The sequence below is a fragment of the Elgaria multicarinata genome, chromosome 7 (assembly GCF_023053635.1).
Source record: "Elgaria multicarinata webbii isolate HBS135686 ecotype San Diego chromosome 7, rElgMul1.1.pri, whole genome shotgun sequence".
Taxonomy (NCBI): Eukaryota; Metazoa; Chordata; class Lepidosauria; order Squamata; family Anguidae; genus Elgaria; species Elgaria multicarinata.
The window spans coordinates 49,067,515-49,085,290 of NC_086177.1; the positions used below are offsets into that span (position 1 = coordinate 49,067,515).

At 40.6% G+C, this 17,776-nt stretch overlaps 1 non-coding gene across 1 annotated transcript; it reads left to right on the forward strand.

Moving 5' to 3' along the window:
- Positions 1 to 844: 844 nt before the first annotated feature.
- On the forward strand, positions 845 to 963 carry LOC134402029 (5S ribosomal RNA). Its single transcript, XR_010025684.1, has one exon. It is a non-coding gene; the product is annotated as a 5S ribosomal RNA (ribosomal RNA).
- The last annotated feature ends 16,813 nt before the right edge of the window (positions 964 to 17,776 follow it).

Consider the following 17,776-nt stretch of genomic DNA (forward strand, 5'->3'; position numbering starts at 1 on the left):
AATTTTCTCCATCTCTTAAAACCAAGGGACTAACATCCATCAAATCAGACAAAAGTAACAATTTCTGTATACTTAGCAAGCAGATACACACCCACCCACATACACCTGAAATATCTAATTAATTTTGTACCCCACAATTGATGCAAAATTATTACATATCTCAAAATCTTCTAAAAGCATTCTTATTTTCTTTTAAAATAAAACAAAAACTAACATGCAACAGTGAGATTTTCAATCAGTTAATGTTCAGCTGAAAATTTGCTCAATAAGCATAAGTGTTGGGAAATAGTTAAGATTGTACTTTCATTTTAAGCATTAGCATTCTGGGGCTTCTAAATTTCATGAGCTCTGATATAGCACAGAAATGAAGTACTCTGGGAAATTACTACATACATTGAAAATCTGTTTAGATCATTTTCAAACTGTATGAAATATCAAAATAAAATGAACAGTCTAATATAAATTGGTTTGGCTCCATTGACTCCAGCAAGGCCAGTATATGCTGTTTGAGAACCAATATGTGATAAGCTCACATCTTATCCTGAATGTGAATTGGCAACTGCCTTGGCTTAGTACATTTGCTTTTAAAGTAGGAAAATCCCAATCTATACAACCAAATATAAAGATGAGTGGTGAATTATACAATCCAATTTACAGAACAATTACTATTATGGAATCTTTGTCCCTTTAAGACTTGGATGGGACCATCTGTCTAAACCAGGACTGTGGCTTTGATTCAACACCATTTGCTAGTAAGTCTGTTGCAGTGAAATCAATGGAACTTACTTCGGAGTGGATGTATTTAAAAATGAGGATTTCAAACATCATAGAAATCTTTGGAAGAGCCTACGGCCATACTACCTTGAACACGCCCGATCTTGTCTGATCTCGGAAGCTAAGCAGGGTCAGGCCTGGTTAGTACCTGGATGGGAGACCGCCTGGGAATACCGGGTGCTGTAGGCTAAAAAAAGAAAAAAGAAATCTTTGGAAGAGCTGGAGATGCTTTATCTGATGTCTGTGACTGACATCAACCCCAAACATTCATTCTTCAGCAATCAGGAGAGAACTTTTTCTTATCAGTTCCATGCGGTAATTATTTAACTTATGAATACACCTTCATATGGTGACAACTGGTAATTACCAAATAAGGGATAAGTATCCCGTGGTGTCCCAGTACTAATGCCAATGATATTGTGCAACCATAAACCAATGGGGGAAAGCAACAATTTCCCAAATCATTGTTTCCCATAGCACTGGTTAAGTTGGATAAGCATTGGTTGACACTAGCGCAACATCACTACTGCTAGCACTGCGACACTATAGGATACTAGCTAAAATAAGAAGTCTGTGAACAAACAGGTTCATAACATGAGTCTTCCATTCAAAGGGAGAAGGATCACACTGACCCTTTCAGACAACACACTAAGCTATGGTGGTTAAGCATTTTGAGCAGAACATTATGGGTTAGAGTTTCATGTGAATCATGACTTATTTGTCATGTGAACTATTCCAAATCATGGTGGCTGCATAACCATGGTTTAACATGCTCACTAACCATTTGCTGCAAAAGGGTTACCGGCCTAACCGTGGCTTAGCATGTTGTCTGAACAGGCCCAATCTTTGTGAGTTGGGTGGGACATGATCCCACCTCTTACATACGTTGATTGAACATGTGAACTGAAGTGTAGTAAGAGGACCATGGTAAACACCACAGATGTCAACAAGTAAGGCTACATTCATAACAAATGTATTTGTTTATCTTTTTTAAATTACATTTTATTTTATGCTTCTAGTAAGGAGCATAGAGGCTATACATGGTTCGTCCCCCTCAGTTGCCAAACATTATGAAACATTATGAATCTGTTTTGGTAATTCGGGGAGGCAATGGAGCAAAAGAAATTGAGGGCTGAAGATTTTAAATAAATTTTTAGGGGTCTGTGGGAGTTAGGTTATCTTAGTAGTAGGCAACAACCAAGGGCTTTCCACCCCCTTTTTGTATCTGTTGCTTGGCCCTTTCCAGGGTTTTCAATCTAACTGGAATAGCATGTATCATCTTGTCTTTGTCCTCATCCTTAGGTTGGGGCGGGGGGAGAAATTTGTTCAGTTTTAATGCCGACGTATGTAATTGCACACTTTTAAACCTCCATCCAAACCTGAAATTCAGTTATCCTTCAAAGTTCGCACGTCTTGACATTTTGCAATGGAGTTCTCAAATCAAAAAACGCATAAAAATGCATATATTATAGGGAAATTTCACAAGTAAATGGAATGGTGGGGTTTTGCTAAAGCTTTTTCCCCAGCACAAATGTGGGAGGGGGCATAGTGATGTTCCCATGGCTTTAGGTGATGAGCCATGGACCTTTTGTGAAATAGGTACATGGACCATCTTGTGAAAGCCCCCCTTCTTCTTTTGTTGCACATGTAGCACAAAGGGACTTTGTCCAACACTGCATTTCTAGTTGTTGTTGCTGCCTCAGTGCTACAGAACAACTACAATGGTAAAAGTGCTGTGGAGTGGGCACAGTATGGTAAAAGCTGTTCCTTCAGGCCATGGTAAGGAGCTTAAGTTCTTAATGCCCTATGCTGTTGTGATTATGCTTCACAGCATTAGACAGGGTCATTCAAGCTCAATGAGAATCTTGTATGTTGTGGCCTACAGCACTAAGTTTTATGCTAAAAGAAGAAGAAGAAGAAGTGTGTTTCTGGGTTCTGCTTCTTTTAAAATCTCTAATGTCTTTTTAGCACTTAGTGGAAGTATTCTGAGTCCATTTTTAACTGGTAAATAAGTTCCTAATATATAGTGTATTTTACTTATTTTGTTTTCCTCAAGAAGAATTGGAAAGTCTGCACAAACAAAAGGCTGTTTATCCAAAACAACCTCTTCAGGAAAACCATATGTGGTAAACAAATCCCAATATGTTTCAATCACCTTAGCGGCAGAAATGTGTGTCATATTATCACTTCTGACATCCTGGAATAAACATCATAAAGAACAATTGTTTATTTTCTCTTCACAAAACTAATGTGCAATTTCTATAAAGTTTTATTTCCAATCGTAAGAGGACATCGGGCTGCATTTATGGTGACTGGCAGGAGAACCTAGAATGTTCATGTTAATTGTGCCGATCCATTTTCATATAACTGTTTCACAACATACATAAGCTTTATAAAAATGCTTCTTGGAGATTACTTAATCAATGAGAAACACAAAACTAGCAGATTGGTATCTTTTGTTCAACCAAGCGATATCGACATTTAAAATGTTGCAGCTTTTAAACTAGACATTTATCGTGATCCCTGCAATCCAACATTTTTGGTTAATTTTAGAACATCTAGCAGAAATTTAAAAGTTTTATTATTATTATTATTTTAAAGGCTGCTTTTAAATGGATTTTTTAAATCATTGGGCTGCTGCTCTTAATAATGACATAATCATCCTAATGTTTGTTATCTTTCCAGCTTGCTAGTTTTCTGATATTTAAATAGTTTTAGATTGGGAGTATATTTTGTTTACTTAAGCTGCTTTGAACGTTTAGTAGAAAAAGCAGTATCAATTGTCAAATAAACAAGGAGTCAATAGATTGGACAAGAATACTCAATGGCAAAAACAAAACAAAAATGGGACTTGCCTTGATGAGAGCCACCATTTTTAAGGAAGATGGTGACTATGGGCTCATCTACACCAAACAGGATATTTCACTATGAAAGTGGTGAGAAAGCGGTATATAAAAGGCAGGAGCCACACCAAGCAGGATATAGTGGTATGAAAGCGGTATATCGTATGTGTCAATGGGCCCCAACAGTTGTCAGTGCACTTCAGTACTGCTGTAAAGTAATAGTGTGGCTCCTGCCTTTTATATACCACTTTCATATCACTTTCATAGTGGAATATCCTGCTTGGTGTAGATGAGCCCTTAGTCATTTCTGAGATATAATGTTCAAACTATGGTGGTTGTAAAGGGCCACTTCTGGAAACATTTCGTGAATATTATGTGCTAACAACATTATTTGCCAATACTGGCCATTTATTGCCTCAGGGCAATATACAATGATTTTCCTGTTTACAGCTACCTCGTATAAACCCATCAGAATAACTTCAGTTAACATTTAAGTGCTGGGATCACCTGTTCCTTATATAATGTCTGGATCTCTCTTCAGATCTGTGTTGGGTTAGATGGGGCCCAATGTGGATCAGGGCTGATTCAGAAGGTCTGAATCAACCTCCAAAGCAGATGGGGGAGGGGGGAATGCTGCACTTCATGCTATCCTAATTGGGTTACAAATTCCATATTTAAGGAGATGTTTCCTAACTGGTTAAATGAATGAATGAAATAAATACAAAACCCAACTACTTACTGAATACAATTGTATGAGAAGTGTAAAAAATTAAGAGTTATGAAATATAAATGAATAATCAAATAATGACCTCATATATTTTTATGTATTTATTACATTTATATCCCATCCAATAGCCGAAGCTCTCTGGGTGGTTTACAACTATTAAAATACAACATGATAAAATGCAATATAAAAGTTTAAAACTACAGTATAAAATAAAAATAATAATCAAATAGAACCCAGCAGCAATGCAAAGATTTAAAATTCCATACCAGATTTAAAACAAAACCTGAAAAACTAAAATGTCCAGGGGAAAACAAAAAGGTTTCCACCTGGAACTGAAAAGAGTATCACACAGGCACCAGGTGAGCCTCTCTGGGAAGCTCATTCCACAACTGGGGTGCCACAACAGAAAAGGTGTTCTTCTTAGAATCCACCCACCTTACTTCTTTTGGTGGAGGCTTCCAGAGTAGGCATGATCATGAGGTCTAACCTGTGTCCAGTCAGACTCGACACGTGTCATCTACCACCTGCATTTTAGCTAACTCCCCTCTTGTATCATTGCCCTCACCCCTTTCTCAAAGCACAGAGAGCCTCTGAGCTTCCCTACATGAGTGATTTATTGCACACTCATGTTTGGCCACTCACAGAAGTCTGCAGGTCCATTACATGATGCCATCAACCTCCAAAACGTCTCTCACGCCATCCCCAAGAAATCTCGCTAAAAAACAACAACCCCTCAGCGATAATCCAGTATCTAAAATATTGCAGGATTAATTCTGCCACTAGTTGGCACTGTTACACTGAGCTTTATGTGGAACATTGCCCAGAGGGGAAGCTTTCAATTGCAATTCACATGGTCGCATCTGAAGAAGCCTGTAGTAAACATGGAAAGGCCCGAGAGAGAGAGAGAGAGAGAGAGAGAGAGAGAGAGAGAGACTGGTAAGGGGGTGGAGTAATTTCCTCCAGGCCTCTCTATACACAAGGAAAAATACTTTGATGAAGTCAGGAAGTGGGGGTTTGGGGGAAAGGAACAGAGCTTTGGGAGGTAGGGGCCTACCTGCTGAAATCATTCAGCACATGGGGGTGTCTTAGAAAGCAATATGATCCCCAGGGCTAAAACATTTCCTCATCCCTGGTGTAAAGGTTTAGTCTCAATCTCTTATTGCAAAGCTTTGGTTCATATACTTACCAGCCTTCATATTTTGATTGGCTTAAACCCCTTCCCCATTTACCATATATATAGTATCTTATATGACAAACTCCCCATATGGATTTGGTTTGCTGCAAAAGAACCAAAGCGAAAACAGTTGTATCCTACTGAATAAACTTTATGCAGCCCAATATTACGCACGTTTATTCAGATGTAAGTCCAGCTGAGATGAATGGAGATTAATCTCAGGTAACTGCTCAAAGGGTTATAGCCTTATCTTCACATGTTATGTACAGTGACGATGTAATACATCTTTGTGGCAATTCCCAGCTACTTTATTGGAGACCTGGATTTAAGCACTGCTTTTAAATGCTATAAATTTCTACAGCATGAATATTTTTGTAATATTTCTGACAAGTTCATCAACTTATTCAAAATACATACAGCCTTATTTTGTATTCACTGAAACTCATTTATGGTACATTCATGAATTTTTATATAAGTGTTAAGTACCACTGCAAAATGTGATTTGCGATCATGTTCCTAATTTTTTCATATTTTTAAAAAAGTATACAATGCAAGCTTACTTTGACGTAATTGCTGTGTATACATTAAATCAGCATGTATGAGTTTTGAGGATCTAAGGTAAAATATTGATTTAATGAATAATTTAACTACTTTGGCTGAAAGTTCTGCTGGCAAAGTCGGAAACGTTGCTGAATGATCACTAAATGCCCACCACACTGTTTATGGGAAAATGAATGAAAAAGAACATGTTGATTCTTCATACTGTTTTTCTGTCTGGCTGTCCTGTATTTTGCTCTCTAAGCATCAAAATCCTATTTTGAAATTGCAGTTAGTATGACTCATTAGCAAAGTCCACCATGCTTTTTCTATCAGGGTTAATCATGAGTTTTGAGTCCAACCTTTAGAATCTTATAATCGTTGACTTGACTATTCACTGTGTGCCCTTATGTCACATAAAACCATCTTCCGGCCTTTCTGGCATATGACAGCTCAGTCCTTGATGTGATCATCATAATGGCTGGCAGTCGTAAACAAAATTTTATATTGCTTAGACTGTTGACTGAATATTCGTGACATAGTAAGGGAACAGAAGGTCAACATCTCTTCACTTTGATAATTGCTTCCATGAATGGCTCTTTGAGGACTGGGGTGGGGAGCAGGAGGGGGCGGAATGCATTTGTGCAGCCACCACACTGATAGAAATATTTCTTTCTTTTTTTCCTTCAAAGAGAAAAGACTCTCTGGGAACTTACCGTGTGAGATTAAAGCTGGTACAATGACAATGGTTCTTTCTGTATTTGAATCTCTTGCCCATTGTAGCCGCATGGTGAATTGCTTCATTTATCAGGAACGTATTAGGGGAGAGAGCTTAAAATATTGCAATGATAGATATTCTCTTCTCTCCCTCTCTCTTTAAATATAAATGGCTTACTGTAATTGTGGAAATTACAGCCTTTGCTTCAAAACTTCTGGGAAAATGAGCCATAAGAAGCCCTAACATCATCTGTCTATATCGCTTGTCCTCATCCTTCCCAATTATTGCTTTTTAAAAGTTAAACATTTCTATGGGTTCCAAGCATTAGGAATCCCATTATTCAAAATCAAGTCTGGTGCAAAAGTGAACAACAACAACAATAAAAATCCACCTTATCGACTTTGCTATGGTTTACAGGATATTTATCTTCATAATTATTCACATGATGCTTTGTTTTGGAACTGTAGGCCCCTAAGCTTAATTGCATATAAAGAGAGCTTCTTACCACTGGCAAACAATCACGAATTGCATATATTTAAATTTTGCTTATAAATTACACAGAGTAATCACTGAGCAAACATCTCATCCAGTAACCTCCACTGGTATGAATGAAGACCTTGTCTAGGTTTCCTTGTGTGCTGCTGCTCCATCCCTTGGTTACTGGCTTGTTCTCTTGCTATTATTACTACGTTATTATATTTTTCATCATTACATTTTTATCTCACCATTTGTCCACCCCACTCCCTTTCTCATCAAAACAGCCTTATATGGTACTATGACTGAAACAAGGCCACCCAAGTGAGGTTCATGGCTGATCAGGAATTTGAACCCAGGTTCCCCCAATCTAAGAGCTTTTATATACAAGGCATATAAAAATCATTCCTCACTCGTGATTGTTTATGGGTTCTTTTAGCCGATGTTGTGATGTTCCAGGTCCAGTTCTGCTTTTTAACAGCAGGGGAAATGCAGTATTATTTGTGAACACAGAACAAAATGCATTTCCCCACTGGAGTAATTGTGTTATTCTACTATACCACAGTGCCACCTAGAGGATATGTAGCAGGAAAAGAAAAACTCTTTGTGTAGCACTCTGATCTCAGTTCTACAAGGAAAGCAAAAATACATAGAGTGGATTAACAGCCTCATGTAGAAAAGTATGTGCATGTACACTTCACTTACTTGTGTGTGTGTGTGTAGAAATGGTTGCAGAAATGTTTGTTCAGTTTTTCCACTCTCTACTTCAGCTTTTGGTTTCCTTTACTAGTCCTTTCATAAGAGAATTAAATACTACCGTATGGTGCTCTTATAATGCAAAAAACTGCTGACATAGTAACTGTTAGTTAAATAATCTGTGCATTGGTTTCAAAAATAAATATGAAATATTTCTAATAAAAAATGTTGTTGTTGTTTTCAGCCTGACAGTCTTCATCTACTTTATTATGAGTTCCAGCTTAGGATGTATAATATTTGTCATTAAAAAAAGGAAGTGCATCAGTATTTTCTTCTCAGACCTGCTTCAATGTTATTAGAGAACATTAGAGAAAATGTTGTTAAATTGCTTTTTTGGTGTGCATTTGTTTTTAATCCACAGTGGCTGTGCACTGACGTGCATCAAAGAAGAACTATAGCTCAGTAGTAGGGGACATGCTTTGCATGCAGAAAGACTCTGTTTCAGTTTCTGGCATCTCCGGTTAAAAGGATCAGGTAGCAGGTTCCAAGAAAGGTCTCTTCCTACTACAGTAGACAATGATGGCATAGATGCATGGCAGGCCCAAGACAGATACAGAAGATGGCACATCCTCCCATTCCATGAACAAGAGCCATCCTGACTGGCAACTGAATCTTGCTTCAACGCTGCCAGTGCAACAGTGTCCTCCCTTACACCTACAGGCAGAAGGCCACCTGGGACGTACAGGGCAGGTCACATGACACACTATCCCTGCTTCCTGCCTCCTAGCATCTGCCACTTGAGGTAGACATTTCACTCTGCCTAACGATAGGGCCAGCTCTGGCTAAATAGGCAAATAGTTTGTTGCAGAAGTGGAAGGCGAAATAACAAGATGAGACAACAGTGTTAGATTTAAAATAGGGCCACATTTATTAAGTTGAGCAAAGGGTGATGGAAGCCTAAATGGGCATCCCAACTATTTATTTATTTATTACATTTTTATACCGCCCAATAGTCAAAGCTCTCTGGGCGACTCACTAGGCCACTTATAGGCTGCATTGGGATTGGGCGAGCCCATCATATCCAGATGGGTGGTGCTTGTAAGTCACCCCCCCCATCCTGATTCCCCTTTTGGGGTAGGGAGACCTTCAGATGGCACTCCCATTCACGTTGCAAAACTCTGAGTAAGTGAGTAAGGTTGGCCTCAGAGGTAACCCTTATCCCATCATCTGGTATCACAGGACTCCCAGACGTGGGCCTCAGATGTTACCGATCACCTCAATGGTGCCTAAAAAAGGGCTCACCAAACCTAACCTTGTTCCCGATGCCCATACACCTGTCACAGGGGAAGACAAGCAACTTGCTTAGTCAACCCACACACACACCCAGTGCACAAAGCCTCCATCAACCCGCTCCGCAGATCCTGCATAAACAAATTGTTGCCTATATCTGAAAAATGGACACCATCCTGCCTGTAAAGCTCCCTCTGCGAGCTAACTATAGAAGGGTATATTGTCATGTTTTTGAAAATTTCACTATTGGCTCTCCTCTGGGCATTCTCCACTGCTCGGTGATCAGACGCATTCTGCCAATTGATCCTGGGAAGTATACACGACCAAATTATTATGATTCCTGGCCAACGCTGCCATATTGCCTGAAAATCTGAACTAGCCTGTAATATTAAAGCTTTCCCTTTGAGGATCCCTAGGTCGTTACCTACCAGGTGAATTATCAGGACCTTTAGTGGAAATGATATCAAGTGTCGCACAAACAGTGTGGGCAGGAAGTGCTCCCAACACATGCCACGACGCCCCAGCCATCTGATGTTGGCATGGTGGTTCAATCCAAGTTGTGATACTATGATTGATCTGGAAGCCCTCTGCGCTGCCCAAAAGATCATGCTGTGGCCACAGATGATCACTCTCACTGGGCCCTGTCCAGCCCACATATCTATAACAAACGTAACAATTAGTCAATTTTAACTTGAACAAACTACTCATTCCACTATCTAATGTATGACAGAAACACCTTGGATTTCCACCTGCCAATGGCCTGTACTTGTTTGACTGAAAAGCCAATGCTATGCACAGTGGTGGCAGCCCCAATCCTGAAAGAATGAGTGTTAAACTTGGCAGTAAGGGCCCTTTTGGTGATTGTCCAGAACTGATATTTCGTCAAAGGGGCAGCATCCTGATGGCAAAATAAGAAGCCTGGGGAATTGTTGCGCACAGCAATGAACTCCTGTAGCACCCGCACAGGGCACAGATCTGCTGTTGCAGCGGGTGACAGGGATATAATTGTCCCTTAGCTGCTTGATCCATCTTGGATCACCTCAAATGATTTTGGATGTTATGTTTTAGGAATTGAATATCGTCAAATTGTAAAGCCCATCCAGATGTGTCACCTTTGGAGGGAGCCAGAAGTTCTGATATTTGAAAAGCACCAAAAAAGGCTGTCAAAGCAGCTGCATGGAACTGCAAAATTTTGTAATTATTGTGGCATGAGGCAGGCCATGTCTCCTTAAACCTTATCAAAGTCTGCAGAGACAGGAGGCATCTCTTATCATGGGGTGTCGGCGATAATTTACTCCAACGTTTCAGTGCCCTTCTGATCCAAAAATCATCAGTGTTATCCTTCACTCCCTGCATCCTAGCGATGAACGCCAGGGCAGCCAGCTTGCCCGCTATGGTTCTAGTTGACAGGCCCTTCTCATGTGACATTACTCAAAATTGCAGGGTATGATCCTGCAATTTTGAACCAAATATGAACCATGGCCTGTGGTAGGCCATGGTTGTCTCTAAATGCAGTAAACTCACTACCAGTTCTCTGATAGGATGTCTTGGTGCTAGGGGCAATCGACAGCCAGCCTGCTTTATCTACCTTATTCTGCCAATCTCCCACAATGCTCCTGGCATGACTTTTGGAAGTTGGTGCACCCAGGGAGCCAGATTCTGGAATCTGTCGACCTGGTGGCGCGATAGTGCGTCAGCTATTGGGTTATCTAGACCAGGGACACGTCTGGCCCAGAATAGACTATTATTCTGCAAACCACCGTGTAGTGTGAAAGACTGAACCATTGCTATTACGTGGGGGTTCTGTGAGGACAACTTGTTGATGACCTGAATGATGGCCTGGTTGTCACACCAAAAATGTATGACACAATTGGCTATTTCTCTGACCTAGATGTGTACAGCTACGTATATAGGAAAAAACTCTAAGAAGGTCAAATCCTTGCAAATGTCAGAGGATACCCACTCTTGGGGCCACCGCTCAGTGCACCACCAGTCCTGCCATATGACCCCAAACCCCAATGCGTCAGAGGCGTTGGAATGTATCTGCATTTCTGCCTCTAAGAGTAATTCACATCTCCAAAAGGAAACTCCGTTAAATTCTCTATGAAAGCGGAGCCATACACCAATGTCCTCTCTCAGCCAGTGAAGCTGTTGTAACAAGGGAGTTGCATCCTTTTTATAAGGAGGTAAACTTTCAAAGAAGTTTCCATTAGTGGGGATGTAGCCAAGGAAGTTACACCATGGACTGGATGTTCCCCAATCCCATTCTAACCTCTATAATTCACTGTCTAAGGAATCTAACTGTACTTGTTGTGAATATGCTCAGAACATAAACTTGCCTTCCTCTCTTACATGACTTACAATAATAGAAGAAATGCTTCCCAAAAAAGTAAGCCTCTTTGAAATCAATAGCACTTCTAAATAAACATATTTATGATTGGGATATAGGCCCTTTGAAGTCTTGTATTAAATGGAAGTATAATAACTTAAAAGCAGTTATCAGTGCTATAAGCCATCAAGAGTAAGTTTTTACCTCACACATAAGGAAATAAATGTATCCCAGAACCCGATTTCAGATTATAGAACTGGAGACCAAGGGACCCCAATGCTTTAATAACTTATACCTATAATTCTGTACTGCTGACTTCATTCTGTCTCACAGGAATGGGCCTAACATTTTTATACCACTTCTACAACCCTGAAGACATTAAGAGATATTCTCTATATGAATAGAAGCTAATTATCCCTTTGCTTCCCCCCAACCCCAACACAATCCATTTTTCTTCACGTCAAAAAGAAGAGTGGAAATGGGTCAGCACAGAAATATCTGAGTAGGCTGTTTCAAAACAACTTAAACTGAACACACATGTGAATTATGAGCTAGAGATTTGTTCCATGGAAATTAGTCATTAACTAATAAGACACAACAATTAGATAGTGTGACATTTTATAGCTTGCACACAGGGCATAAATACCAATTAACAAACACTCTTTATTTCCCTGTACAGAATGATCATTTCCAGGTTTCTAATGATTGGGAACAGTGCTCATACCTTTCAACAGACCTATGTTTAGAATGTTTGCAAAATAAAAATTTCTGAAATGAAAATCCATAAACTTTCTACACTGAGGGTTACAGAAAGGGGGTTGGATACCGGAGCTGCCTTGCATGAGAGGAAGGGACCATCCGCTAGGGGAAGGAACCTTCAGTGAGAAGAAGGGACTGTGGTGAAAAGCAGTGCTTCTTGACTAAACATTTGCTACTATCATTTTTAGTGTTCCTGGCCTGTGGGAGGTGGGCCCAAAAACAAGGCACAGGTGGGTACATACAAAACAGTGCACTGCCCTTGTCAGCTATGCCTTAAATGGAGGGTCTGAAGCCCATGTTGTGAGACTGGAGACTACATTGCTCCAGACCAGAAACTAATCCTGTAGAGGAGTGTAAGAGGTGCGTCCCTTAGAATTTCAGTCTCTAAGAGAGTGGCAGAGGCTTGGACTAAGTAAAGTGCATGCATAGGATTGCACCCTAAATGACTTTATTATAAATCAACAGGACAAATGGGGTAATGGAGCAAACAGAGAATATACTAAAATAATAAACAAAGGGTGTAAGCTGTCCACTTATAGAATCCAACTCTATTCTATGATTCTATAAGTGGACAACTTTCTCCCTTTATTATTTTAGTATGTTCTCTGTTTGCTCCATTACCCCATTTGTCCTGTTGATTTATAATAAAGTCATTTAGGGTGCAATCCTATGCATGTTTAGACAGAAAAAAGTGGTATGACTCCCAGCATTCACTCATTAAACCACCTTTGCGTGTTATCTAATGTTGTTCTGGCTCCAAGGTTCTTCAAGGCGGGATCAGGACTCTTGCCAAATTTGTTGTTTATTCGTTCAGTCGCTTCCGACTCCTGGGCTTCTGTGAAAATTGTTGCACACACAGACCTCAAAAACTTTGGGGAAACTATTCAGCATGCTAGTGATTGGTTAAGGAGGCTCACATCACATTTATCAAAAGCTAGTAAGTATAAAGTCAAGGGGGCTACTGTTGCCCTTTGTCTTCAATTTCATGTTTTAACTTACTTTTGGGGTTGTGATTCTCTGGATCCTGGATTTGGTTCTGTCCTATTAAAAAACCCATGCTTAGGTAACATATATGGCAGGCTCAGGTAACTTTTATTATTATTTTTGGATGAAATGTTTCTAAAGGTTGCTCTGGTTCTTGTATGCCTTTTATTCCTTTGTTTCCCCTTCCCTCACAGTAAATAAACTTAATACTTACACAAGAGTTGTGTGAGTTTCCTTCCAAGTAGGCCTTAGTACTAAACCTGGAGCCTTATTTATTTATTTATTTATTTATTTATTTATTACATTTTTATACCGCCCAATAGCCGAAGCTCTCTGGGCGGTTCACAAAAATTAAAACCATCGTAAAACAACCAACAAGTTAAAAATACAAATACAAAATACAATATAAAAAGCACAACCAGGATAAAACCACGCAGCAAAATTGATATAAGGTTAAAATACAGAGTTAAAACAGTAAAATTTAAATTTAAGTTAAAATTAAGTGTTAAAATACTGAGTGAATAAAAAGGTCTTCAGCTGGCGACGAAAGCAGTACAGTGTAGGCGCCAGGCGGACCTCTCTGGGGACCTCGTTCCACAACCGGGGTGCCACAGCGGAGAAAGCCCTCCTCCTAGTAGCCACCTGCCTCACTTCCTTTGGCAGGGGCTCACGGAGAAGGGCCCCTGTAGATGATCTTAAGGTCCGGGTAGGTACATATGGGAGGAGGCGTTCCTTCAAATAACCTGGCCCCAAACCGTTTAGGGCTTTAAATGTCAATACCAGCACTTTGAATCGGGCCCGGACCTGGACTGGCAGCCAATGAAGTTGTAAAAGGACTGGCGTAATGTGATCTCGCCAGCCAGTCCCTGTTAGTAAACGGGCTGCCCTGTTTTGTACCAGCTGAAGCTTCCGGACCGTTTTCAAAGGCAGCCCCACGTATAACGCATTGCAGTAATCCAAACGAGAGGTTATCAGAGCATGGATAACTGTAGCTAGGCTATCACTGTCCAGATAAGGGCGCAGTTGGTATATCAGCCTAAGCTGATAAAAGGTGCTCTTTGCCACTGAGTTCACCTGTGCCTCAAGTGACAGTTCTGGATCGAAGAGCACCCCCAAACTACGGACCCGATCCTTTAGGGAGAGTGCAACCCCATCCAGGACAGGGCAAACATCACCTCTTCTACTTGGTTAACTGGTACTGTTTAATGTTTCAGGCTTAAGGCTTGGAAACAAGGTGTGGTGATTGAACCTCTGTTCCCTAAGCCTTGAGATTGTCCTGCAAGGTCTGAGAGAGTCCACTGACTCAGGCTGAGGGTGGATGTTGTCATGTCATGGTGCTGAGTGTTATGCTGCCACTGGAGACCTCTTCAGAAGAAGATCCAGAAACTTCTGAGCCAGTTGGCCCCTCAAATTACCCTCAGGTGTGATGCCTTTGAGTCTACATCCTGGAGAGGCAGAGAGCTCAGCTTCCAAAGCAGAGTGGGATGCTGGGCCACTACCTAGTCCCCAAAGATGATGGTGCCTTAAAATCCAATATAGGATGGCGGCCAGGTGAAGAAATGCTTGCTTACTGAAGAGGATTACTCATGAGTTGGGCTCTCCTCATGAGAAAGACACCTGACAAGTCTCTACCATGATGCAGCTGAGCACTGGGTGGGTCTCAGGTAGTTCTAGCAATATCACTTGCAACTTGAGAACTGTTGGTAACAATATCAGGTCTTCAGCTCTAGTCTCTGTATCATCTTTTCTTCCTGACCTTGCCATTTTTTGGCTTTCTGTGCTATTGACCTCTGAACATCTATCTGACTCTGCTTTTGGACTGCATTTTCCCTTGATTGATATCCTGGCTTTTGACCTTGGCTGTGCCTTGAGATCTCACTCTAGAAAGCCCTGATGTGTCTGGTAAAACTGTGCTTAACCATTTGCTTGCTAAACGGACTATTGTATACATCCCAGTATTGTGTAGCAAAGAGCCAGGACTGTGTTTTGAGTAGAACAGATTTAAGTGGGGGTGGCAACCTACTTTAGTAATTGTTTGTCTCTGCCTAAACTGTCGGGAGTTACTGCAATCCCCTCCTTCCCTTCACAGCTATCTAAACTGGAGGCCATTCAATCTTGCAGAAGTAAATTCTTTAGTTTAACTATGCTCTACCTGAAGAAGTACATTTTTGTTTGTTGGTCCTGAATGTCCCACCACCATTCAGCTTCCTTGGATGACCACCAAGATCCAGTATGACGAGGCAGGGAGAAACAGGTGTCTCCAGCTATGTTTTCCATGCATGGTTTTATAAACCTCTATCACATCCCCTCTTACTCTTTTTTCAGAACTAAATATCTGTTGATGTTGTAACCTTTTCTCATAGTTGTAGATGTTGTAACCTTTCTTCGTGATTATTTTGGTTGCCTTTGCTGCACCTTTTCCAGCTCTACAGTACCCCTTTTGAGAAGCAGCAACCAAAGCCGTACACAACATTTGAAGTGTGGTTGCACCATACATTCATATAAAGTTACTGTGGTACTGGCAGTTTTATTTTTGATCCCATTCCTAAGGATACCTAATATGGAATCTTAAATTTAAGCCCTGGAGGACATTGTGAAGTAATTCCTCCAATGGGCCTTTTTCATATGGATCAGAACAAGGGTCCATCTAGTCCAGCACTCTGTCCAGCATGGACAGCCAGGGAGAAAGCAGAGCAATTATAGATATATAAAGGAAAGAAAAATATGCCCAGCATCCTTGGCCACCTTGCAAGGAAGGAAGCTCAAAAACACACCACCAAAAGAAATTCAGTAGTATCCTGAGAATGAGAGTCAAAAATGGATGAGGGAGAAGCCTTTCCAAAACTGGAAGGCAGAACTTTGCACACCTCTACTTCTTGACTTCATGGGCCATAGCTTAAAGACTGAAAGAAAAATGGCAAGGTAGTGTTCAAAAATGTATATAGATTCAACCTGAGATTCTTTGTTTTCACAGCTTTACAGCCTTTAATGGCAAGAAACGTGAAAGCTCATAGTACTACAAAACTTTCCTGAGACTGCAGGAAAAAATATAGTTTATTAGAGAGTTTACTGTCTTGCATATACACTATATGGTTTTCTTAAGTGCTAATGAAATTGTGACCTTATTTAAGTCTAAAGTGTTTTTGTAAGTGAAAAGAGGTGCACGGTGCTAAAATAGCACATGACAATAGTAGTAAACAATGCACTGAACCACTTCTACTTCATTGATAATTGACCCAAAAAATGCTTCTGCCAACTTTCACACATTTCATGGGTTTTCTTCTTTAGTATCTGTTAGTCAAAACTGATAATGTGATCTTTGGAATGAAAGGAATTTAATGGTAATACATGCATAGGCTTTTAAAGTTCCCTGCTTATTATCAGGGAGGTTTCTTTCAATTACAGTCCCACTAATGGACTAGAACTTTAAGTTATAATTGGGTGCTATGCCCCTAACTGGGCATATGTAAACTACATGCTGCATATTTTCAGGAACATATTCTACCACTCTGTAACATTTTATCCTTTAATCCTAGTTTGAATTAAAGTGACACACTGCCTCCATGAATATGGCTTTAAAGCACTCCTAAAAAAGGCATGAAAAAAGTGCTAATTCCTAACTCTGGATTAAGTATTGTATTGCCTGTAGAGATAGTTTGCTGTTATTACAACCTGATTCTCACCTGGTTTAAAATAGATTGGTAGTCCAAAAACACAGCCATTTTATCAGGCTGATTCTAAGGTCAAGCTATGCTGAACAGCTGCTATGCCAAGGCTAACATTGGCACAATGGTCATGATTCCATATACACACTGAAGGGGTGGGGGGAGAAGCTAATGTAAAGCTCTATCACACCAGGGGTTAACACGCTCCCTACCATCACTTCTCTACTTGTGTTTTCATTCCTCAGTTACTTCATCTTTTCAATGGGGCAAGGTCTCCTGGAGGAGAAGGTTATCAATGGCTACTAGCCCTGATGGTTGTGTGCTATATCCAGCATCCGAGGCAGTAAGCCTGTGTGCACCAGTTGCTGGGGAACATGGGTGGGAGGGTGCTGTTGCACCGTGTCCTGCTTTGATCCCTGTTCAACAGCTGGTTGGCCACTGTGTGAACAGAGTGCTGGACTAGATGGACCCTTGTTCTGATCCAGCATGGCTCTTCTTATATTATGTTCTTATCTTAGCGAGGTTGCCTCCTATCTAGCGGGTCGCTCTTTCAGCGTGTTGGCTAATGGCAGCTCGTCTTCCTCCTTTCCCCTTTCAGTAGGGGTTCCGCAAGGCTCGGTGCTTGGCCCGTTGTTGTTTTCCTTATACATGTTGCCCTTGGGCAAGCTTATTCAATCTCATGGCCTCCAATATCATCTGTACGCCGATGATACACAACTATATCTGTCATCTCCGGAACTTTCTCCTGATGTTCACGATCGTATCTCGGCATGTCTTTCAGATATCTCAGCTTGGCTGCTTCATCG